The sequence below is a fragment of the Hypanus sabinus genome, chromosome 19 (genome assembly GCF_030144855.1).
Source record: "Hypanus sabinus isolate sHypSab1 chromosome 19, sHypSab1.hap1, whole genome shotgun sequence".
NCBI classification, from domain to species: Eukaryota; Metazoa; Chordata; class Chondrichthyes; order Myliobatiformes; family Dasyatidae; genus Hypanus; species Hypanus sabinus.
In genome coordinates, this window is record NC_082724.1 from 13,787,713 (window position 1) to 13,812,926 (window position 25,214).

The 25,214-nt window shown below is 41.4% G+C and overlaps 1 long non-coding RNA gene across 3 annotated transcripts in view; it reads left to right on the plus strand.

Moving 5' to 3' along the window:
- Positions 1-25,214, plus strand: part of LOC132377738 (uncharacterized) — a 134,193-nt gene that overhangs the window by 17,074 nt on the left and 91,905 nt on the right. The window lies entirely within an intron of this gene.

Here is a 25,214-nt window from a genome sequence, read left to right on the forward strand (position 1 = left end):
GAGCTTGGCAATTATTAGCTTCCAGAAGTTTCATCACAGGTCAAGGTGACGCCTTCAGTGTGCAGTTGTTGAGCATTTTTCTTTGGGAGGGCTCGCGTTTAGTGAACGGGGGGGGGGGGGGCTATATCAATGTGAGCACTTCCAGAGAGTAACACCCAACAACTGCGCACTGAGGATTTCACTTCGTCTAATGATGAAATGTCTGCAAGGATGTTGCCAAGCTTGGAAGCAACTGCAATATCAAACACATCACCCTTCCTCCACCTTCCCATTGTGGCTTCTTCCCCCTTCCTTTCCAGTTCTGATGAAGGGTCTCAGCCGGAAACATTGGCGATTTGTTCCTCTCCACAGACCAGGCCAACATCTTGTGTGTGTCACTGTGGATTTCCAGCAGAATCTCTTGTGTTTAAGAAATTCGTATCTGAACTTACCTTGAACATAAATGGTGCTTACAATCACTATTGCCTTGTTGCTGGTCCATCAATTGCAGGCAGAGTTCAGTATGCCTGTGATGGCTATGACGAGAATTTAAACTGCACATGTGGTCTCTATCCTTCAGTTCCCTGCCTGCTCTGTGTCTGCTCAGTGCCTCTTAAATGTTCTTTCTGTATCTGCTTCCAGCATTCCCTGGCAGAGCATTCCATACATTACCACTTGCTGTTAAAATCATGGATGCATCAATCTCCTTTAAACATACCCTCTCTCAGTTTAGCACTATTCTATCTAGTATTTGACACTTTTGCCCTGACTTTCTACCCTATATATACCTCTTGTTGATTTATATACTTCTGTCATGATAAAGGTGTTCAAAATTTTCCTAGACAGGTACATGAATGTGCAGGAAATGGAAGGATATGGACATTTTATAGGCAGATTAGTTTAGTTGGGCATTGATTACAAATGTAATTAGTTTAGTGCAACATTGTGGGCTGAAGGGCCTGTTCCTGTGCTGTACTGTTCGATGTTCTCTGTATCTTGTCACTGCCTCCACCCCCTGGTTTCTGATACTACAGAGGAAACAATCCAAGTCTCTCCAACCTATGGAGCTTTGAGGAATCTTAAGCCCACAATGATTGCCAAAATATTCTATTCGATTTGTTTTTGATGCACAAAGAAGCCTGAATTCATCATTCTGTTGAACCAGACAAACTAAGGAGCTTGAGTGACAGAAGGCAGAAGCTGATAGATTGCCTGATATTAGACCACAGACCTTATTTCTATGTGGTCCCAACACCAGATGAGCATCCAATGAAAGTGGGAAATGATACTTGGCGGCTGCTCTTGTGTATGTTCCTGACAAGAAGCAAATACTAGAGAATGATTTCAATAATACCTCTCCTTTTTTTCTCCAAAAGGTAGGGAATAAAATATCTACATTATGGTAGCACCTACTTATCTGATGAAAGACATTCAGCCGAAACCTTACTGGGGTTGACCTAATGCATCTTCCCTTTAAGGTACTACAACTGGGGTTGTGTCCCTTGCTGATATTGGCAAGGAGATTAATAGTTGCCTTGGTTACAAATCATTTTGTTGGAAAAAATATGATTTTGAACATATTGGAAGTCTTGTTGAAATTTATTTCAGTAACTAGCCAACACTCTTCAACATTCACCAATTCCCCAAAATGCTTCTTTGGCCCATATGATTATGTCCTGAAGCTAATTTCATTGTCTGGGAAAGAATCCAACATAATTGCAGGGAAAACAAAGATCTTCACCTGCTTTCTATCCACACCTAGTGACTCTGAGCTAATGGTCTCCAGGTGATCATAAAATCAAAATTAATGCTGATGGCTTTTCCAGTCAAATGCAAGGCTGATAATCACTTTTAAAAAAATTAAATGACAGAGGACTGAATCCTGAAAATCATCAGTGATCATGGATCCAGACTACAGCCATCTACACCAGAGAGGATGCAAATGTGGGAGTCCAGGAGAAAGTTCTGTGGATCTCAGGCCTCTTAAGGTGCACAGCTACAATGCTCTGCAAAACCCTTCTCTGCTCTGAGGGAATTAACACTGATGCAGCTTCACTTTGGGAAATGTGATTGGCCTTACAATTTCAGTAAAATGATCACTGGAGTACCAGAATAGAGTCGTAGGGTCATAAAGCACTACAGTGCAGAAACAGGCCCTTTGGCCCATTTAGTCCATGCTGAACTGTTATTCTGCCTAGAATAACAACACTAGAAGTTACAGACGCCAACAATTGCTACACCAGTGGTCCCAGCTGTCCTTCAGCATTTGTCTGCATTGAATGTAAGTTTCTACATGAACCTTGACCCCTGAGAAATACTTGTCTTGCATGCTATTTATCCATATCAAATTATTACACTCTGCATTGAGGTAGAAAAAGGTAAAACAATAACCATGCAGAATAAAAGCTACTGAAAAAGTGCAGTGCAGGTAAATGATGAAGTACAAGATCATGATGAGATAGATTGTGAGGCCAAGAGGCCATCTTCTCATACAAGAGGTCCATTCAAGAGTCTGATAACAGCAGAATTGAAACCCTGGTGATATGAGCTTTCAGGCCTTTGTCTCTTCTCCCAGATGGAAGAGGGGAGAAGAGAGAATGTCTAGAGTGGTTGGGGTGATTATGCTAGCTGTTTTACTGAGCCAGCGAGAAGTATAGACAGAGTCAGTGGAGGTTAGGCTGGTTCCTGCATTGAGTCCACAGCTGTCTGCATGTTCTTGCAGTCACGTGCAGAGCAGTTGGCATACCAAGTCGTTGTACACCCAGATAGGATGCTTTCTATGGTGTGTTGGCACGTGGCCAAGTGGTTAAGGCGTTTGTCTAGTGATCTGAAGATCGCTAGTTCCAGCCTTTGCTGAGGCTGCGTGTGTGTCCTTGAGCAAGGCACTTAACCAGACGTTACTCTGCAATGACACCAGTGGCAAGCTGTATGGGTCCTAATGCCCTTCCCTTGGACAACATTGGTGGTGTGGAGAGGGGAAACTTGCAGCTTGGGCAACTGCCGGTCTCCCATATAAAAAAAAACTTGCCCAGGCTTGCAAATCTATGGTCTATTGAGACTAACAGAGGCCTATATTTCTATGGTGCATCAATTAAAAAAGACAGTGGTAATAGTTTGTGGGAATTCTCTTGTACTTCATAATTTATTATTAATATTTTGATACATCTGTTCTCATTCACTGCCTTTCAACTGGAGTCAAGGTAATTCTGTCTCTGGGAGGCCTCTCCACTGGCAGAATGCATTGATGCCGCTGCTTCGGCTCAGGGTTAAGAGTCCCATTGTGCCGACTTCTTGTAAACACAATGTACTGAACATAGGACCTGGGGCTAGATGCTTTCTCAGAAAAGAAGAATAATTGAATGGGAAGCCAACGGGATCCATTCTGACAGATGGACACTCACGCATACATAGACGAACAAACACAGCACAGTGTAGGCCCTGCAGGCCACAATTTCGCACTGACCTTTTAACCTACTTCATGAGCAACCCGGCCCTTCCCTCCTACTTACCCCATAACTCGCAATGGCTTTTTGCTCATGTGCCTATCTAAGTGGCCCTAATGTATCAGCCTCAGCCACCATGCCCGACAGTGCATTCCAGGCACCCACCACTCTTGTGTGAAGAACCTACCTCCGACATCTCCCCTGAACTTCCCTCCACTCACTTTAAAGGAGATCCTTTGGTATTAGCCATACTTCCCTAGAAAAAAACACATTGGCTGACTGGCTATCAACTCTACCTGACTCTCTTTTAGTCTTATATACCTCTATCAAGATGCCTCTCATCCTCCTTCGCTTCTAAACTTTTCACAAAAGACTTGTTCTCTGTTCCAAAGAGCATTTCAGCAAATCTCCTCTGCACCCTCTCTACAGCTTCCACATCCTTCCGAAAATGGACATACACATGTGTGCACATGTACCAAATACACAAGGTCATACACAAACATACACAAAATGCACATGATAGACAAACACAATGTACAGTTAACACCGAACAGATGAAGTAAATCTCAAAGCTACCCATGCATAAGTCATGTTGGGAAAACAAAGCAGAAGCAAATGAAAAAGAAAATTTTCAGAATATTTTTAACTTATGGCTCCCTTCTAAGTGAAGTGCCTCCTTCAGACACTGTCTATGTGCAGTGCCAATTTCATGCCAGAACTTGTTTCAAAACCCAACAAAGCCAAATCTAGAGCATACTCCAAACTGCTAGCAACAGAAATAGCAGCCTGGTGACATCATGGCATCTGGCACAATGCAGAATTAGTCAATCGTGACTATTCCTTGAAATGACAAGAATCGGGTTAAGGCTGGCTCAGACTTCTCAAGCTTGGCTGGCATAGTCATAAAAATGTAAATTGAGTCATGAGCCGGGCAGAAAATTGTACTTCCTTAAGGTGATACTTTGCTTAATTTCTCTATTAGCCTTATTGCATCTATTTAAGTCTTGGTATCACAAAAATATTGCAAATATGATAAATGAAATATGTATTCAAAGCATGAGTTCTTGTATAAGGGTAGCAATTTATTTACATCCACCTTCATTTGTATGCCCTTTGACATTTTAAATAACATTGTTTTATTGGTAAAATTTGCTTTCTCGATCTTATTAATTAAAACTTCAATGAGATGAACGGGTGAGACCCATGGCTTCCGGAGTGATATAAGAGGTGAATCATGTTACCATGGCAACTGCTACTCTTTCTCTTGTGATCTTAGCAACTTTAGCACTTTGTAGGACAGAGCTCTGCACAGCAATGGAAATCTTCACACTATATAGATCATGTCATTAAAAGAAAAACATGGACTGATTAATTCGGAAAATAATTCGTAACATGATTAATGTATATTCTTTCTTGGCTGCTCGCAGCAGTATTAGTCATGTTGAGAAGCTATGCCAGGCATCATTCATTAATTCATTCAATGTGCAAATTTGTTTAAATTTGTTTTATCCTCGGTTAATGGCTTCATTTAGTGTTGCATCAAGACACTAAGTATAGAGTACTTAGGTGACTCAGAAGTAAGACTTTGTGAAATGATATTCCAATCTGTATTATTTCAAACAAATGGTACCCCTGACTAAACATAACTTTCCTGAAGCCTTCATTCATATGATTAGTTTCATAATAAAGGAACAAGACAACATATATTGTGACCTAGTGTCAACAACAGACTTCTATGTTAAGAAATGCTGTATATTTTTCATATTAAATGGGCCAAGACTTGCAGAATGCCCAAAATGGCTGCTCTCCCCCTAACACCCTCCCCCAGTCTGTCCATAATCATTCCGGTATTTAGGATTGCTTTAGGGACCAATCGTATTGGCTTCAAGCATCCATTTGTGGGAATTTCATTGGCAGTTATGTTTCAGGTGTTGCTATGAGCAGACCTCATCCACAAAGCTATCTTGAAACCTTTGACAGCTAGCAAAGCTCCCAAGCTTCTAAGCTCCTAAACAACTTCTAAATAACCCTGACATTCAAAAATCAAAAAATGGGGTAAAAAATAAAAACTATTATTTTGAAATTAGAACAGTAATGTTCACTGCTAGATACTGAAAGACCTGGATAGAGTGGAAGGATTCAGCGTGTTTATATTAATATGTGAGTCCAGGATCTGAGGGCACAGAGTTAGAATAAAAGGATGCCTGTGGGAGGTGAGGGAGGAAATTGCTGGGCCTCTGGCGATGATCTTTGTATGGGAAAGTTTCCAGAAGATTGGAGGGTTGTGGACATTGTTCCATTATTCAAGAAAGGGAGTAGAGATAGCCCAGGAAATTATAGACCAATGAGCCTTACTTCAGTGGTTGGTAAGTTGATATAGAAGATCCTGAGAGGCAGGATTTATGAACATTTGGAGAGGCATAATATGATTAGGAATAGTTTGCATGGCTTTGTCAAAGGCAGGTCGTGCTTTACGAGCTTGATTAAATTACTTGAGGATGTGACTAAGCACATTGATAAAGGTAGAGTAGTAAATGTAGAGTATATGGATTTCAGCAAGGCATTTGACAAGGTACCCCCTGCAAGGCTTATTGAGAAAGTAAGGAGGCATGGAATCCAAGGGGACATTGCTTTGTGGATCCAGAACTGGCTTGCCCACAGGAGGCAAAGAGTGGTTGTAGACAGGTCATATTCTGCATGGAGGTCAGTCACCAATGGTGTACCTCAGGGATCTGTTCTGCGACCCTTACTCTTCGTGATTTTTATAAATGACCCGAATGAGGAAGTGGAGGGATGGGTTAGTAAATTTGTTGATGATACAAAGGTTGGGGGTGTTGTGGATAGTGTGGAGGGCTATCAGAGGTTACAGCGGGTCATTGATAGGATGCAAAACTGGACTGAGAAGTGGCAGATGGAGTTCAACCCAGATAAGTGGTTCATTTTGGTAGATCAAATATGATGGCAGAATATAGTATTAATGGTACCACTCTTGTCAGTGTGGAGGATCAGAAGGATTTTGGGGTTCGAGTCCATAGGATGCTCAAAGCTGCTGTGCAGGTTGACTCTGTGGTTATGAAGGCATACGGTGCATTGGCCTTCATCAACAGTGGGATTGAGTTTAGGAGCCAAGACGTAATGTTACAGCAAATTAGGACTCAGGTCCCCACTTGGAGTACTGTACTTTGTTCTGGTTGCCTCAGTATAGAATGGATTTGGAAACCATAGAAAGGGTGCAGAGGAGATTTACAAGGATGTTGCCTGGATTGGGGAGCATGCCTTATGAGAATAGGTTGAGTTAACACAGCCTTTTTTCCTTAGAGCAACAAAGGATGAGAGGTGACCTGATAGAGGTGTATAAGATGATGAGAGGCATTGATTGTGTGGATAGTCCAAGGCTTTTTTCCCAGGGCTGGAATGGCTAGCACAAAAGGACACAGTTTTAAGATGCTTGGAAGTAGGTACAAAGGATATGTTAGGGATAAGTTTTTTATACAAAGAGTGGTGATTGCGTGGAATGGGCTGCTGGTGATGGTGGTGGAGGTGGATACGATAGGGTCTTTTAAGAGACTCCTGGATAGGTATGTGGAGCTCAGAAAAATAGAGGACTATGGGTAATCCTAGGTAATTTCTCAGGTAAGGACATGTTCAGCACAACTTTGTAGGCCGAACGGTCTGTATCGTGCTGTTGGTTTTCTATGTTTCTATTTAAAGCTGAGATTTAACCAAAGTGAATCTGTGGAAATTGTTGTCATAGAGCGCAATGGAGGTCATGTCAGTAGGTGTAATTAAAGCAAAGATTGATAGGTTCTTCGTTAGTAAATGGTTAGCCCCTACATACTGTTCGGGTCAAATTTGACCCATTTTGACATTTGACGGCAGTAAAAACACCCTAAATGTCATTTTTTTAGCCGAAATTTGATGACTTCTCCTAAAGTGACCCAAAATGCGCAAAAATTAAAATATTTAAAGATTTTTTACTTTTGTACAGGTGCAACAAATTTTTGTACATTGAGGCTGTTTTAGATCTCTGAAGCATTAATTAAGGATTAATCACCCATTAATTAATGTCAGATAGGCTGCTTATACATTCTAAATAGATCTGTGGTTCAAAATTTGGTATAGACTCTTGTTATGAGGGGATTCTTGGGCCGGGTCAAAATTGACCCGGACAATCCGGTGAAGGTATAGAATATGAACTGTATGCAAGGGTTAAGGTTAATGGGGAGAAGGCAAGAGAATGGGGTTGAAAGGCAGTTAGACGTGATTAAATGGCAGACTAGACACATGGGCTGAATGGTCTAATTCTGTTCTTATATCTTACATTATGGTCTTAATTCAAAATGCTCAGCTAAGTAAAGGCTTTAAATTAAATCCCTTCATTCCCATATATATCATTCAGATGTTGGATCATGCATCAGTCGAACCTGGCATGGGATTCAGGAGGACTAATGTTAGAGAATCACAACATGACTGAACTTAGACTGAATGCTTCAGTGAAGTCTGGGAGTGCAATGTTTGGCAATGCATGTGGGTGTGCGCTGGGCTTAATGCACTATGTCAATGGTTCTGAAGAGCAAAACTGATGCTGGCTATATAACCTGATCCTTGATTTTCGAGTTACTGTAGATCTAGTGCAAAAGGTGACTCCCTTGAACCTGCTTGAATAAGAATTCCCATAAACTGAGACCAGGAGGTACTGCGGATTCGGTGTAGTGAAGCCTTCCATTCCCTTTACACAGTAAAAACAAATGAAAATATCCGACCAATATCCGATCAACCAAGCTCAACGTACAGCAACGTTTTGACAGTAATGCGTATTGTGTAATTGGTGATCAGAATCAGCTATAGTGTCACCAGCATATGCCGTGAAATTTGTTAGCTTCACGGCAGCAGTATGTCCATTTAGATATCGGATGGCTGAGGGGAAAAAGCTGTTCCTGAGTCGCTGAGTGTGTGCCTTCAGGCTTCTGTACTTTCTTCTCCATGGTAGCAATGAGAAGAAGGCATTTCCTGGATGATGGCGGTCTTTGATAATGGACAGCAACTTTCTGAGGCACCACTCCTTGAAAATGTCTTGGATAGAACAGAAACTTGTGTCCATGATGGAGCTGACTGATTTTACAACTCTCTGCAGCTTACTTCAATCCTGTACAATAAGGAATGGTAGGCATGCACTTATTGAGTTATGAATTCCAAAGGAAATACTGCATACTTGCAACCAAAATAGACAGAGTCTGGTCATAAAGTGAACATCTGCCTCAAATGTTTGTGACAACTTGAGAGGGAAACATAGAAACATAGAAAACCTACAGCACAATACAGGCCCTTCGGCCCACAAAGTTGTGCTGAACATGCCCCTAAGAAATTACTAGGCTTACCTATAGCCGTCTATTTTTCTAAGCTTCATGTACCTATCCAAAAGTCTCTTAAAAGACCCTATCGTATCCGTCTCCACCACCGTTGCTGGCAACGGCTGGCACCATTCCACGCACTCACCACTCTCTGAGTAAAAAAACTTACCCCTGACATCTCCTCTGTACCTACTCCCCAGCACCTTAAACCTGTGTCCTCTTATGGCAACCATTTCAGCCCTGGGAAAAAGCCTCTGACTATCCACACGATCAATGCCTCTCATCATCTTATACACCTCTATCAGGTCACCTCTCGTCCTCCGTCACTCCAAGGAGAAAAGGCTGATTTCACTGAACCTATTCCATAAAAGTTAAAAAGAAATTTCTGCTTTAATTGAGGTTTAATTGACCTTTAATGGTGAACCTTTTTGGAGATCCAGAACCAGGCCAGTGTACTGCTAATCTGAATTTCCTACATATACATTAGTTAAAATTGATGTTAAACAATATTCAGTAGGAAGTATTGTGATTTTGACATTTCATTGCTTGTATGCAATGGAATTTCCTCATTGATTTAGGTTTGTTTTTGTATCAGGTTACTTACTCTATCCTGTGCCGGGTGGCACAGTAGCATAGTGGTTAGCACAACATTTTACAGTACCAGCAACCAGGGTTCAATTCCCGCCACTGGGTTGTATGTTTTTCCTGTGACCACATGGGTCTCATCCGGATGCTCTAGCTTCCGCCTACAGTCCAAAGACGTACCGGTTGGTAGGTTATTGGGTCTTTGTAAATTGTCCGGTGATTAGGCTATGGTTACATTGGGGCTGGTGGGTGGCATGGCTCGAAGGACTGGAAAAATCTACGCTGTGCTGTATCTCAAGAAAATAAATACATAAAATCACGAGAGGCTGGATAATAGGAAACTTTCCACTTTGTAGAGTTGTCTAAAAGTAGAGGCCAGAGGTAAGAGATCTGAGAGTGTTTGGAGTCTTGTACACACTGCCTGAGTGGGTGGTGAAGACAGAGACTCTCATAACACTTAAGAAGTTTCTAAATGAACACTTGAATAAGTAAGGCACAATCAACTACAGTACCAGTATGGTACTGGATTGATGGGTTAAGTATAAATAGGAATCCTGAGCACACACACAAAATGCTGGAGGAATTCATCAAGTCAGGCAGCACCTATGGAGGGAAATAAACAGTCAACAATTTGGTCCGAGACCCTTCATCAGTGCTGAATTAATGTCAAAAGTTCATTTTCCTCCATAGGTGCTGAATGACTTGCAGAGTTACTCCAGCATTTAGCGTGTGTTGCTCAAGATTTCCAGAAACTGCAGAATCACTTGTGTCTCTAGATGGGAACAATAGTCGGCAGGGGCATGTTGAGTCAAAGTTGTGTTGTTGACTTATATGCCTTACCCATCCATTAATCATGTTATAAATTCAACATCTGCTGCATTCTTAGGCATATTAAGCTGGGTGCACACAAATGATAGGGGCATGAACTAAACCTTCAATTTTCATATGAAGGAGTGGTGTGAACATATGGTTTTGCACAACCTATAAATATCTGGTTCATCTCACTTGTCTGAACCAGCCCATACCTTGCCACGGGCCTCAGCACCCTGAGCTTTTCAATCTCGCCCGGCACTTCTATCTCCATCTGAACAATAGGTTCTGCTGCTCGGAAACGCAGGATTTCACCACCTTGATTCACTCCTTAAATCTCTGTCCGAACAACGGGTCCTACTGCTTGGATAGGCTGGACTTTACCACCTTAATTTGTCCTGTAAATCTCCATCCGAACAATGGGTCTGCCACTTGGCTACGCCGGACTTCGCCACCTCGATTCTACCTGTAAACCTCTGCCCGAACATTGTGTGCAGTAGCAGCAATGTGCTCTGGGGTCTGGACCCAGTGGCTTTGATTCAGCCTTTGCATGACCTTTCACGCTCTTCCATGCTCTCAGCGACGGCCCACCGCCTCGCCTTGCCTCGGTTCTGCCACATCAAATTGCCTCCAAGTCCAAAGGGAAGTTACAGACTATTACTTGTTATGATCATGTGCCAGAAGAAAAAGTGTAGTTCACAAAGTATTTATTTGCTTTTCCTGTTTCGTTATCCACCAGTCAGAAGTCACTGAGGGTCACCAGCACCAATTTAACTCATTAACATGTGTTAATGAATAGAATCAATACATTTTCTAAATAATAAGCATATCACAACCTTTACTATGAAGCATTTTAAAGTTTCAACCTACTTATATTGTCAGTATTTCAAGTTACAACACAGTTACAAATTGTAACAATAGGCCCAGAATGGAGGTTGTTAATAAACCGCTGGCCTACTGAATGTCAATGCTGTCTAGTATAAACATCTTACTTTTGCTATGGTGCCTGTCAGTTGTTTTGACTGTCTGGCGTTGTTTACTTGTGTTGTGAGTTGTGGTTTCTGTTTGTTTAATATGCATAAAACAAAACAAAACATTTCAAGTGCTGTGCAGTTTTCAGTCCATGTAAAAATTTCCTGTTCAGATCCATGGTTGGTTCACATAGCTGTAAGAAAAAAAACTAGAGGGAATGTTGCACACCTTCACACTAATCTGCCAGTATGAAATTCCACCTTACTTCTTTTATTTTGTTTGGCTCTTCAATATTCTTGAAGTTGTTTGTATATTATTGGTTCTAAGTCTGGAATAATTACTGATGGGATAGTGTAACTGCAAAGAATTAGCAGTATTAAAGCTTATTTCTCAATATATTTATCTGGCAGAAATTAATGCAAGATGGTTTGTAGCTCGGGATAATTGTTAACCCTTGAAACACTCACAGCTTACTTTGGTAGCACATGGAAGTTTGCCTTAGATACATACATTCAGTCAGCAGGATATGCAATTAATTGAAATGTCAGCTTATGATTTAGCCAGTTTTATTATAATACAATCTCACCTTAGCAGTTGTGTATAATGAGCTTTTGACATAATCTTAACAGAACCAAACAGAAGCTTATTTTTAATCTTACACAATTCATTATAATTGGTATATATCCAAAAATCGATTTGAGCTAGGATTTACGCAGTTTGATATTTATGGGCAAATCATCCATCTACGACAAATGTAAAGATATTTGCCGGAGTGAAAATCCAATGAAGGTTCTCTGACTTGAAACCTTGACACTGTTTATCTATACACAGCTGCTGAGTATTTCCAGTGTTTATGGTTTTTGTTTTACTAAAAATCCTCTAAGAGGACCACAACCTTATTGTGGTTTGAAGACTGCATGCCCCAATCACTCAGAGAGCTATGAAGGCTGGAGTCAAGGCTTTATGCTTTGGCTCTTGGTAGGGTCACCCATGCTAAGCAGGTCAAAGGGTAGAGGCCAGACTAAGAGTGCTTCACCGGTCTTCCAGGTTCAGGGAGTTCAACTCGGCTAAAAACTCTGACTAGCATAACAAAGTTATTGTTGAAGCGATGAAGAACCCTTCTACATCTGAATGTGATGGTATTCCTGAGTCTCCACCTGGAACCTGCATGACTGACAGTAGTGAAAATTGTGAGGAAGCTGCTGAAATGTTGAAGGAATCCCTAAACATCACCAGAAATGGAGGACATTCATTTCTGCCCTAAGCTCCAGTGGGTGTAATGAGCAGTGAGTTTACTAAAGGTGACTACTTTTGAATGCAAGTAGATCAATACAACCTATTTACCTCCTTCTGATGCCTCTCCTCTTTCCCTTTCTCCCATGGTCCACTTCTCTATCCTATCAGATTACTTCTTCTTCAGTCCTTAACCTCTTCTACCTATCACTTCCCAGCTCTTAACTTCATTCACCTTCCCCCATTCACCCACCTTGCTCTTCACCCAGCTTCAACTATCACTTGCCAGCTTGTACCCCGTACCTTCTTATTCCAGCTTCTTCTCCTTTCCTTTCCAGTCCTGGTGAAGGGTTTCGGCTAAAAATGTTGATTGTTAATTCATCTCTATAGATGCTGCCTGAACTGCTGAGTTCTTCCAGCATGTTGTGTGTGTGTGTGTGTGTGTTTCTCTGGATTTCCAGCATTTGCAGAATCTCTAGTGTTTATGATGTTACATGTATATCTCTCTTTTAATAGTACTTGGTCTCTCACTTTCCTAAACTAAGACAGGTTTCACTTCAATTTGCAGTTAGTGATTAATATACAATATTAAGTAAAATGCTCGTGCAGTACATTATAATTCTGCTATCAAGGTAAAGCTGCACACAGTGGCCATTTTATTAGGTACACCTTAACATCAGCTCAATAATTTAAATATCTAAACAGCCAAATATGTGGCAGCGACTCAGTGCAGACATGGTCAAGAGGCTCTGTCTTCATTCAGATCAAACATCAGATTGGGGAAGAAATATGATCTAAGTGGCTTTGACTGTGGAATGATATTTGGTGCCTGATGGGGTGGTTTGAGTATCTCAGACACCACTGACTTCCTGGGGATTTCACACTCAGCAGTCTTTAGAGTTTGGTGTGGCGCATGGTCAAGTGATTAAGGCGTTGGACTAGCGACCTGAAGGTCGTGAGTTCGAGCCCCAGCTGAGGTTGTGTTGTGTACTTGACCAAGGCACTTAACCACACACTGCTCCAGTCCACCCAGCTGATAATGGGTACCGTCAAAATGTTGGGGGTTAACCTCGTAATAGACTGGTGTCCTATCTGGGGGCGGGGGGCAGAGTGGGGGAGTCTTGTACTCTCAGTCGCTTCACGCCACGGAAACTGGCATAAGCACCAGCCTGATGAGCCTATAAGTCTCGGGACCAACTTTAACTTTAGTCTTTAGAGTTTACAGAAAATGGCGTGAAGACAAAAAAAAAATATCAGTGAGCAGTAGTTCTGTGGGTGAAAAAGCCTTATTAATAAAAGAGGTCTGAGGAAAATGGCCAGACTGGTGCAAGGAGACAGTAACTCAAATAACCACGTATTACAACCATGGCATGCACTAGAGCAAGTCTGAGCACGCAGCAAGCAAACGTTGAGGTAGGTGAATCACAGCGGCAGAAGACCATGAACATACACTCATGGCCACTTTATTAGTTTCTTCCTACACCTAATAAAGTGGCCACTGAGTGTAAATCCTACCACGACAAGTTCATGTTGCAATTAAACAAATAAAGTAATATCCTCTTGATGTTTCCAAAGAAGTCCACAAGAGATGGTTAATTTCAGTTAAGGTAAAGAATGAAATATTTTGTAATTTTATGGTATTTTCATATTCTCGGAAGATTTGAGATGTTGTTACAAGGCTATATTTCACTAGCCTAGAATTTTCCGTCCAAGGTTTCATGGACACCATGGTTAATAGTAAGGCTCCATGGCATAAAGAAAAGTTAGGAACCCTTGCACTAGCTTGATCCACTTGCCCGGAATCACTGCTCAAAGTCTCCCATGCTGGTAGTAACCAAGTTTTGATGTCTTTGGGCTCTCTTGTTGAGTTAAAGAATCCCAGACTCTAGGATTGTGGTCAGAATCTTAGTGTCCTGAGTAAAGCCCTGCCTTGAGAACGTGCTTGAAAAGTTGACAGCTGGCAAATGTGTGCCGTGACCTTTGCCAGTTGTAAAAGCTGTGAGGTTAACAGAATGTCTCTCTGGCATACCTAGACATCTGAAGAGCATTATTAACTGAAATATAATTTTCCATTGCCAAAGAAGAGTCTTGGCCCAAAACATCGACTGTTTAATCTTTTTCATAGATGCTACCTGGCCTGGGTTCCTCTAGCACTTTCTGTGTGTTGCTTGTAATTTTTAAACTTAATGATTGAAAATTGTAAAATATTAAAATAGATTTGACCAAAACTCACAATCAGTATATGAAAAGGGTGCACATCTGTGCATATTTGTGTGAGCACACTCACGCATGTGTCTGTGTTGGACACTGGGATTTGTGAGTGATTGACGTTACATGCATAATAACCATACAGCCATTGACAACCCTGAAATCAATGAGATCTCAGATTCATTTATGGGTATGACTTTGGAGAAATGATCTTATGATCCATGAGTTATTCCCCAGAACAGATGCTTAGATATGTCAACAAAATTAGCTCTATTGCTAGACTGCAGTCACTTAAATGTTTAGATGTCAACATTATCTAGTGAGGTCCAGGACAAATGGAAAGTTTTCCTGTTATTCAAAAAAATGCCACAAGCTGTTTTCCATCCATCTGAGTGAGGACAAAGTTTCTTGTTATTTGAAAGACTGTGTCTCCAGGAGAGCAGCACATTGTTGGTCAAAATTATATTCTGGAAAGTGGACCTTCAACCTATGGGCTTCAGGTACAAGCCAAAGTATTACCATTGCAGCATATGTTTTTCAATTAAAATGAAGATCTTCTAAATGTCTTTTGAAAAGTGGAATGCTCAAAGTTGAACACATGATTCTACGTGTGGTCTGACCACAAGAGTGTTTGAGCTGGAATTATGCAACAGGTTGTAATTTAAGCATGAACCTCATATCAGTTCGGGGTTTTGCCATGGAACAATGTATCACATCCTCTCCCTCTCCCACTCTCTTTGCAAGACCATAAGACTATAAGATATAGGAGCGGAATTAGGCCATATGCCCCATTGAGTCTGCTCCGCCACTTTATCATTGCTGATAAATCTCCTGCATTCTCTTTGTATTTCTTCATGCCCTGACTAATAAAGAATCTATAAATCTTAATGACTTGGCTGACACAGCTGCCTGTGGCAATGAATTCCACCGATTCACCACTCTCTGGGTAAATAAATTTCTCATCATCTCCATTCATTGTGTTTTATCTGAACGTTCACTTCCTCATATCCTTCTTTAGCCACGAGGTGAACTCTGAAATCTCAGGCATTGATGAGGTTTATACGTTTATTTTTTTTTCACATGTACATACCATGAAATGTGTTATTTACATTCACAGCCAACATTCTCTGGAGGCAGCCTACAAGTGTCACCACACAATCCAGCACCAACATAACATGCCCACAATGCTTGGCAGAACAACACGGAACACAACGAGCAACAGAACAGCAGCAGTAAAAGAAGCTCCCGTTTGCTCTCGCCCACCCGCGCCCGTACACAGTCCTCTAATCCCAAGATGGTCTATATTCTTTAGCCTCACTTGGATTCCTAACTGGACTCAGATGTGAACCTGCAGGCATTGCACCTTTGATTCATTGAGATGCAGTGTGGAATAGGCCCTTCCAGCCCTTTGAGCTGTTCCGCCCAGCAACCCCTGATTTAATCCTAGCCTAATCACAGGTCAATTTACAACGACCGACTATCTACCAACCGGTACGTCTTTGGACTGCGGGAGGATACTGGAGCACAAGGAGGAAACCCACGTGGTCACGGGGAGAACGTACAAACTGCTTGCAGGATAGCGGCAAGAATTGAACCTGGGTCAGCTGTACTGTTAGCCACTATGTCACCGTGACACCTTATTATCCTAGTGGACTTGGATTCGCAGACTTGGATTGCTTTTTACATGCTTGTTGGGGTAGAAAGCAAATAGCTCTAGCAGTAAGTTGGGTGCAGAACCAAACAACTTAGGGCATTCTGATGATATTTCAGAATTGTTCTATGTAAGTGTTTGATGTAGCAACTTATCCTTTTACATAAAACCAATTGTGTTGACAGCAGACAGCCAGAATCAAGTAGCTGTCAAATTAAGTGTTAAAAACATTTTACATCTGATGGGGGGAAAAGCATCATCATAATTTCATTCTTGTGGCTTAAACTGACTTTGTTATTATGTTACTTGACAGGCAAATATTCTTCTTGTAACACAAAAGCCAGGACAATTTGACTGCAACTACATGAATGCCATTTATTATCAATACTTCTGAAGCTGAAAAATGCCCACTGCCGACATTTCTGCTTTAACGTTGACCCTTTATCTTTCCAACTAATTGCTGTCTTTTAAAATGACATTTCATGAGGAGTATTCAATTATAAGTATTATTGCAGTGATTTCTCAGGCAGCTGAACAAAGCTGGAAGTTAGATCCGATATATTAAGTGAGGTAGGAGAGGGGGGAAATTCAATAGCATTGTGGCTAATAGCACTAAATGTCTTCTAAAGATTCAAGAAATCAAGCCAGGCTTCTAGGAATCAGTGACTGAAAAAATTTGATTTGGGAACTTGGAAAGCACAAAAACTGTAGACTGGTAAAGTTAAGCAATGATTAATGTTACATTACAGGTAACTCTACAGCACAAAATTACCTTGAAAATGAATTTCTGTGATAATTGCAAAGAAGCAGCTTGGTCCAATTTTAACCAGTGGATTAACTTAAGGGAAATTCTACTCTGTACTTTGTTCAAAGGCTAAGTTGATTATATGACCTAACCGCTTTGTAAAAGCATCAGCGACAAACGTAAGTCACTAAGCTCGAGTTGCATCCTTGAGAAACTGTGAGGGCCTTAAGCTCTTCGATATAACAGATGGATCTGTGAGTGAGATATTCTGTGAAATGCCTGGATCGCTAAGACGGGGAAATCAGAGCGACTTTGCAGTCAAAAAAATTAACTTCAATAATCTATAGAAAATTTGGTGTTGTATTCTTGATTAGTGACTATTCCATCTGGCGAAATTAAGGTAACAATTCTGTACTATATCAAGAATTGGAAGACATTTAGTGCTTTTAGCCACAGTAGTATTAAATTTTGCCCCCTCTCCTACCTCATTCAATATGTCAAGTGTAACCTGCAGCTTTGTTCAGCAGCCTGAGAAATCACTAAAATAAAATACTTCCTAGTTTCATGGAGAACAGTGGACAAAAATCTTTCCTGGATAAGCATTGCATGATTTGGTTTTGCTATTCAAACATTGAAAGTACAAGTAAAGAAAAGAGTTTTAAATACTTTTAATTAACGTGGTGCCCCTTTAACTGGTGAAAATATACATCTCGATTCCAATCATCTGGTAACTATATGACTTATCCTATACAATTAACCCCTTTCCAATATTTCATTCCGGACATGAAGAGTGCTCTTTGTCCACTCCTGAGGCAAATATTTGAAATTTGTTTCCCATGGGCTAATTGTGATCCTTACTGCATTTGGTTAAGACATGTTATAATTAAATTCCTGTAAAGAGGTTGTGGATAGAAGTTTGCAATCTTTAGGAAGATTAAATTAAATCACAGGATATTGATATATATTTTATCAAGTGTTATTTTGTAAGTTCAATCAAAGCACCAGAACACTGATATTAAAACCTTCTGATCATTCCAAAATGGCAATGTATCTCAATCATACATATTTGCAAGGCATAATCACAGAAATGATCTGTACAGATGGCATGCAAAATAATGTTTTTCACTGCAGCTCAGTACATGCAACAGTTTTGCCAATGTTATTTTTGCCAATTTTGCCAGTGTTATTTTTTACCAACGTGACATCATAGGTTATGTAGAATGGAAAAAGCACCGTCAACCCATCATCTCTGTGCCAAACACCGAGCATCTGTTTTGCACCAATGCAGTCCTCATCTAGTTTTATTCACCCCACATTTTCAACAGCTGATTTGATGAGTTTGTTGGAATTGAAATGCAACAACACTACTATAAGGCTATCTACAGCCCTTCTCATCAGGACAGTTACTGGTACTTTAGCGCATCATATGTCTTACCACCATGCCAGTAGCAAGAATCAGAATCAGGTTCAATATCACCAACAATGTCATAAATTTGTTGTTATGTGGTAGCAGTAATTTTCAATACATAATAATAAAAATAATAAGTGGCACAAAAAAAAGTAGTGAGGTAGTGTGCATGGGTTCAAAGTCCATTCAGGAACTGGATGGCAGAGGAGAAGAAACTTTTCCTGAATCGTTGAATGTGTGTCTTCAGACTCCTGTACTTTCTTTCTGATGGTAGCAATGAGCCGAGTGCATGTCCTGGTCGATGGGGGTCCTTAATGATGGATGCCGCCTTTTTGAGGATTCACTCCTTGAAGATGTCCACGATTCTCTGACAAGGCCATGCTTTGCTTTAGTAAAGATTTTGTCTGCTTTTTTACCAAAATCTTTCCTGCAACATTGGTCACAACTGCAGTTGTTGAGATACAGAGTAAGGTGGAGGAAGGCAAAATACTTTATTGTTCTGTGTTCATATGCATGCATATTTTCCAAAAGATGGACCACCCCATGCTTAGACTACCAGAATTTGGATCTTTAAAGAAGTACATAATAGCCTGAATGAATAGCATCGCATTTTCTCAGTTTACTTAAGAATGAACAAAAAATTAACAGACCTACTGCCCATTATGCTGCTGGCATTTAGGGCAGCAATAAAAGTCCTCCATCTCTGGCAGTATTCAAAGCTTCCTTCATCACATCAGTAGCTTGGTTTTCACTTCTGTCAGTCATGCAAGCCCCAGGAATACCATCACACATAGATGCAGAAAGACTCTTCACTACTCTTTCTGTAACAATTTTGTTTTATTCGTTAGGGTTATTAGCCCTGAGCAAACACCTGAAATTGGAGGACTGGAGAACCACTCTTTGCCCGGCTTCTATCCTTTGATCTGCTTGGCATGGGAGACCCTACCAAGAATACATCATAAAGCTCTGTCTGCAGCCAACATAGCTCTCTGGGTCACTGAGGCATGCAAACCTCCAAACCACAATAAGGTTGTAGTCCTCTTGGAGGAACAAAAATAGCATTGAAAGTGAAATAGACCAAGTCAGGACAGTTATGAAATTTTCCCCCACTGATAACCCTGGCTCAAGATAACATTAGTACAACTAGAAGAACTTGGCAGAATAAATCTGCATGCAGTGCAAGTTCTTAAGCAACTGAATATCCTTTCCAAAAATAAATACTTTCAGAACGGCTGTCCATCATAGAAGCTGGAGATCTCATTGACTGCAGAGGACATGTTCTATTACCATTGGTCAAATGCAGAATATTGGTTAGATGAAGATTATGTTAGTTAGTTATATTAAACTATATTATATTTTTTACTTGTCTATGCATTCAATTAAAAACTCGTATTGTAGGAGCCATGTATCTGTTTTTGATCAGCGTTGTATTCTGTGCTGCATTAGGTTTAGGATTAGTGTTATTATGTTTATTACGGTAGTTAGTCACTTGGGTGGGGCCATGGTAGCTGCTGCACATATCTTATCATAAGTAAGCAATTTGTTGATGAAATGCATTTTTTACTCTGTATATTCAATAATTCATTAGCAGAAGACCAGGCCCCATAGCAATAAACCAAGATCGCAGGGAAGAGACAAAAAAGGAGATTGAAAGCACCAACTAAGATATTGAAGGCAATTTTCTCTTAAAGCTTAACATGACTGTAGTATTGACAGTGACTGTGGCTTTAAGGCTGCCACCTTATTAAATAGAGAATAGTGCGATCAACTGCCTTCCACGTTTCAGCTATTGTTTATAGAGATTTGAGCAACTGATCTGGGAAGCGCCTTTCTATAATCAGTCAGGCCTGTTGAACTTTTGAATTGTGACTGCATTCAGTTCTCCTCTGAATGTTACTGCCCATTACCATGGTGGCATTTTGGGCAGCAATGAAGGTCCTTCTTCTCTGGTGGTGTTCAGGGCATCCTTCATTATGTTAGTAGCTTCCTCTGGGTTTTCACTACTGTCAATCATGCGAGTCCTGGGTGGATACTCAGGAATACCATCACACTCAGATGTAGAAGGAATCTTCATTGCTGTTTCCATAACAACTGTGTTTTACCAGTCAGCATTGTTAGCCCTTGAACTTGGAGGACTGGTGGACCACTCGTAGTCTGGCCTCTACTCTTTGACCTATTTGGCCTGGATGACCCTACCAAGAGCTAATGCATAAAGCCTTCTCTCCTGCCAACCTAGTTCTCTGGGTCATTGAAGCACACAAGCCTCCAAACCACGACAAGGTTGTGGTCCTCCTGCAGCTCTCCTATGGATAGTCACACACAAAACCCTGGTGACAGGAATGAGTGTCGGAAAAGGACATTAAATACACATCTGAAATGTGTGAGAAATCACACCGGGGACCTTGATTCCACCTGTAACACCCTGGGAAAGGTTTCACTGATAATGTAATGGTCTTTCTGTAGACACCATGTTTGGGTTAAGGTTAGAGATAGCAGGTGCTTTGGAATGTGAGCTGTCCAACGATGGGAGTGTGTTTTTGTGCTTGTGCCTGACACCGACCGGGGTGATCTCGGTCTTTTGTTCGGCTGGAAATGTAGAGAGAAGACGCTGGAGAGGAGAGGTCAGAGGAGTGGACCTGTAGTAGGGCCAGGGGTCGACGAAGCCCGGGGAAATCGATGGAGGATCGGCGAAGGGGAAACCGTGAGCTCCAACTTGTGCACGTTTATCTGTTTCATTAAAATGGGCCCTTTTCTTTTCTTTTTGGTTTTCCCTGACAAACCCTTTAGTCAATTGTTGAATTATAAGGTGAAATTGTTTACTTGTAAGTGGTGCACTGTCTGTTATTTTGTTGTATTGATTTGCAACAGGGTAACAAGTTATGCAGTAGCCACACAAACTGGGGGTTTTAGGTGAATTTACACTTCAATCTCACACATTTGGTGGGGCCAGTGATTGTCTTTCCTAGACGCGCATCCAACAGAACCTGAGGGTAGCATACCAAATGAAGGACTATGATTGCAACCAGAGTTCCAAGCAAAGTGAAATATAAGCTGCATCCATTAGGAGGCTTCACAAGAACATGAAGGTGAGGGAAGCTTTTGTAGAATGCATGGATCTGCCCTTTCCTACCAATCATACGCAGGGTTAGTTAGAGGTAGAAACAGTAAAAATGAATGCAATTGGTCAGCAAACGTTGGTCTTTATTTCTAATGGAGCTACTTACTTACTGTCTGTTACACCACTGGTGTTTAGGGCAGCAATGAAGGGCCTCCATCTCTGTCTGTTTAGAAGGATTCTTCATTCCTGTTTCGATAACAATTTTTGTTTGACCATTCAAGGTCGTTAGCCCTGAGTTGAACCCTTGACCCTGGAGAAGCTGTGAACCACTCTTAGTGTGGCCTTTACCCTTTGACCTGTTTGGCATGGGTGACCCAACTAAGAGCCAAAACGCAAGGACCTGACTCCAGCCAACATAGCATTCCAGGTCATTGAAGTAAGCAAGCCTCTAAACCGTATGATAAGACTGTGGTCCTCTTGGAGGGCTAGTGGAAATAAGCCTAGATTATATGGTATGTTAGTTAATCTATTGACATCTTGATGCCCAACTTGACAGTTATCACAGCGATAAATTCTGCTTTACTCCGCCTTATGAATTCATATGGTGGGATGGGTCCTAGAGGGACATGGGCCAAACCCAGGAAATTGGGACTAGCTAGGTGGGCACCATGGTTGTTCTGAAGGGCTTCTATCCATGCTGCATTGCCCTCTGGCTCTATGAAGTCATTTTAACCCAATACCCTCAGAACATCTTGTCTAATTTAAATATGGATCCTGTAACCAAAAGCACAATGGAATAATCAGTCAATGATTTCATTACTCAATCAAGGAATTTGATGTATTGCTGTAATTATACCATGTTTCTGGACGGTACACCTACAAGATTGGCCAAAGTTCAGAGGTTCAAAGGAAATTTATTACCAGAGTACATACGTGTCACCACATACAACACTGAGACGATTTTTCCTGCAGGCATACTCAGCAAATCTATAGAATAATGAAAGAGCAAAGCACATAGAAGACAACAAATGGTGCAAATGCAAAAATATAAATACATAGCAGTAAATAACGAGAGCATGAAGTAACAAGGTAAAGAGTCCTTAAAGTGAAATCATTGGTTGTGGGAACATCTCAATTGATGAGTGCAGCTGTCCTCTTTTGTTCAAGAGCCTGATGGTTGAGGGATAGTCACTGTTCTTGAACCCAGTGGTGCGAGTCCTGAGGCTCTTGTACCTTCTAACTGATGGCAGCAGCGAGAAAAGAGTATGATCTGTGAATTTATTTAAGCTAAGTTATTAAATACACCATTTGAAAAAGGAAGATTGGTGCAGCCATGAAAATGTTTTTGAAAAACTGACAGAGAATTTATTCTGGACAGGTGGCATATGTGCTATATATCAAGAATGCATTCAATAATGTTTGTGCTTTCTTGATTGATCGTAAGTCGCATGTCCACAAGGAATAGTCTCAATAGGGAAGCTCAATATCATTGTCAGGGAAACCTTCCAGCTCAGTACCGTCCCTACAGTACTGGGAAACCCTTTTATTGCAAAATAAAAATAGGAAATGTTGGAAATATGTAGCTGGTGTTATTGTTGTCAGGGTAACCATTCATTTCAACTTACCCCAAGCAGAGTATGTCAATGTCTTAATTGTGACAAAGTTGGAGAAGCGATGTGGAAGATTGTCACATCTGAACAGCGAGCTGCTGGTCTCTCGCTTTCATTGTCACAGGAATGTCCTCCCTCTTCCTCGCTGGTGAGAAAGAGCCTGTTTGAGATGTTGGGCTGGACTGGTAGCTTTTGATGGACGACTCTTTAGGGGCTTTTGCTAATGCTTGTGTGGTGGGGGGGAGAGGGGTCGGCGCTTTTGCTGGTGCAAGTGGAGGGAGGGGGAGGGGTGCCTGTCCACTGGAGGGCCCTTTGAGGGTCTGACGTTTCTGTTACTCACTCATTGGGTTTTATTTCTGTTTTGTGGATATCTGTGAAGAACAAGAATTTCAGGATGTATACTATATGCATTCTCTGATATTAAATTGATTCATTGATTCAGCTGGATCATTATCTATCTTAAAACCAAGTCAACCACATTTGAGAAGAATATATCCAGCAGAAGAGGACCTGCGGAATTTAAGAAAAATGGACAGATATGGAGAGTACTAATAAAACTAGCAAAAAATAATGAATTATTATACACTTGGTACATTTCTGACACCTCTCTTCCCTTTCTTGATCTCTCTGTCTCTACCTCTGGAGACAAGATGTCTCTTATAACATCTTTTATAAACCTACAGGTACCCTTTTCTCAGTCTCCTGCCTCCACTGTATCTGTTCCCAGGATGAGGCTTTCCTTTCCAGAACATCTGTGATGTTGTCCTTCTTCAAAGAAAGGGGTTTCCCTTCCTTCACCACTAACGCTACCTTCACCCGCATCTCCTCCATTGCACAGACATCTGCATGCACCGCATCTTCCCACCAAGAATAGAGTTACCCTTGTCCTCACCTACCACATCATGAGCCTCCGCATCCAACATATCATTCTCCTCAGCTACTGCCATCTTCACAGCAGGAACCGACCTCTAAACACATCTTTAACACTCCACTCTGCTTTCCGCAGTGATTGCTCCCTCTGTGACTCCCTTGTCCATTCGACCCTCCCCACTAATCTCCCTCCTGGCACACATCCCTGCAAGTGATTGAAATCCTACACCTACCTATTCACCTCCTCCTTCGCCTCTATCCAGGGCCCAATCTGTCCTTCCAGGTGAGGTAACACTTCACCTGTGAATCTGTTCGGGTTTCCTACTGCATCCAGTGCTTCTGATGCTGCTTCCTCTACATTGGCCAGACCCAACATAAATTAGGGGACCACTTCATTGAGCACCGCTGCTTTATCTGCCAGAAGTGGAACTTACCAGCTGCCAAACATTTTGATCCCATTCCCATTCCGACATGTTGGTCCATGGCCTCCTCATGTGCCTCATGAGGCCTTTCTCGGGGTGGAGGTGCAACACCTCATATTCTGTCTAACTAGCCTTCTACCTGATGGCATGAATATTGATTCCTCATTCCAGTAATCTTTTTTCCTTCCCCCTTCCCTCTTCTTCTATTCTCCACTCTGTCCTCTTACCTCTTCTCCTCACCTGCCTATCACCTCCCCTGGCGCCCCTCCTTCTTCCCTTTCTCCCATGGTCCACTCTCCTCTCCTATCAGATTCCTTCTTCTCCAGTTCTTTACGTTATTCATCCACCTATCTATCACCTTCTAATTATCCTCCTTCCCCTCCTCCACCTTCTTATTCTGGAGTCTTTCCCCTTCCTACTCAGTCCTACAGAAGGGTCTCGACCTGAAACATCGACTGTTTATTCATTTGCATGGATGCTGCCTGACCTGCTGAGTTCCTCCAGCACTTTCCGTCTGTTGCCTCAATAAATAATGAAATATTCTGTTTTATATCCAAAGCCATAACCTACAAAAAAAGACAGCTAATTGTTGGTTGCAAATGTTTTTTTCTGGAATTTTGTGTCCAATTGTGATTTCCTTACTTTGAGAACAATGTCAAAGCCATGAATAGGGTCAGCTCGACGTTAAGGAATTGCCGAAGAAGACAAGACAATGACTTTATTTTACCCTCCAAAAGTGTCTTTCTGCCACATATATTTGTCCTGCCTCTAGCTGAAAGCACCAATACCATTTACCTCAAATCTTGAATGTTACTCTTCTCTCATCTGAGAACTTCCTTTGGAATTTATTACAATATTTATTGCCTGGT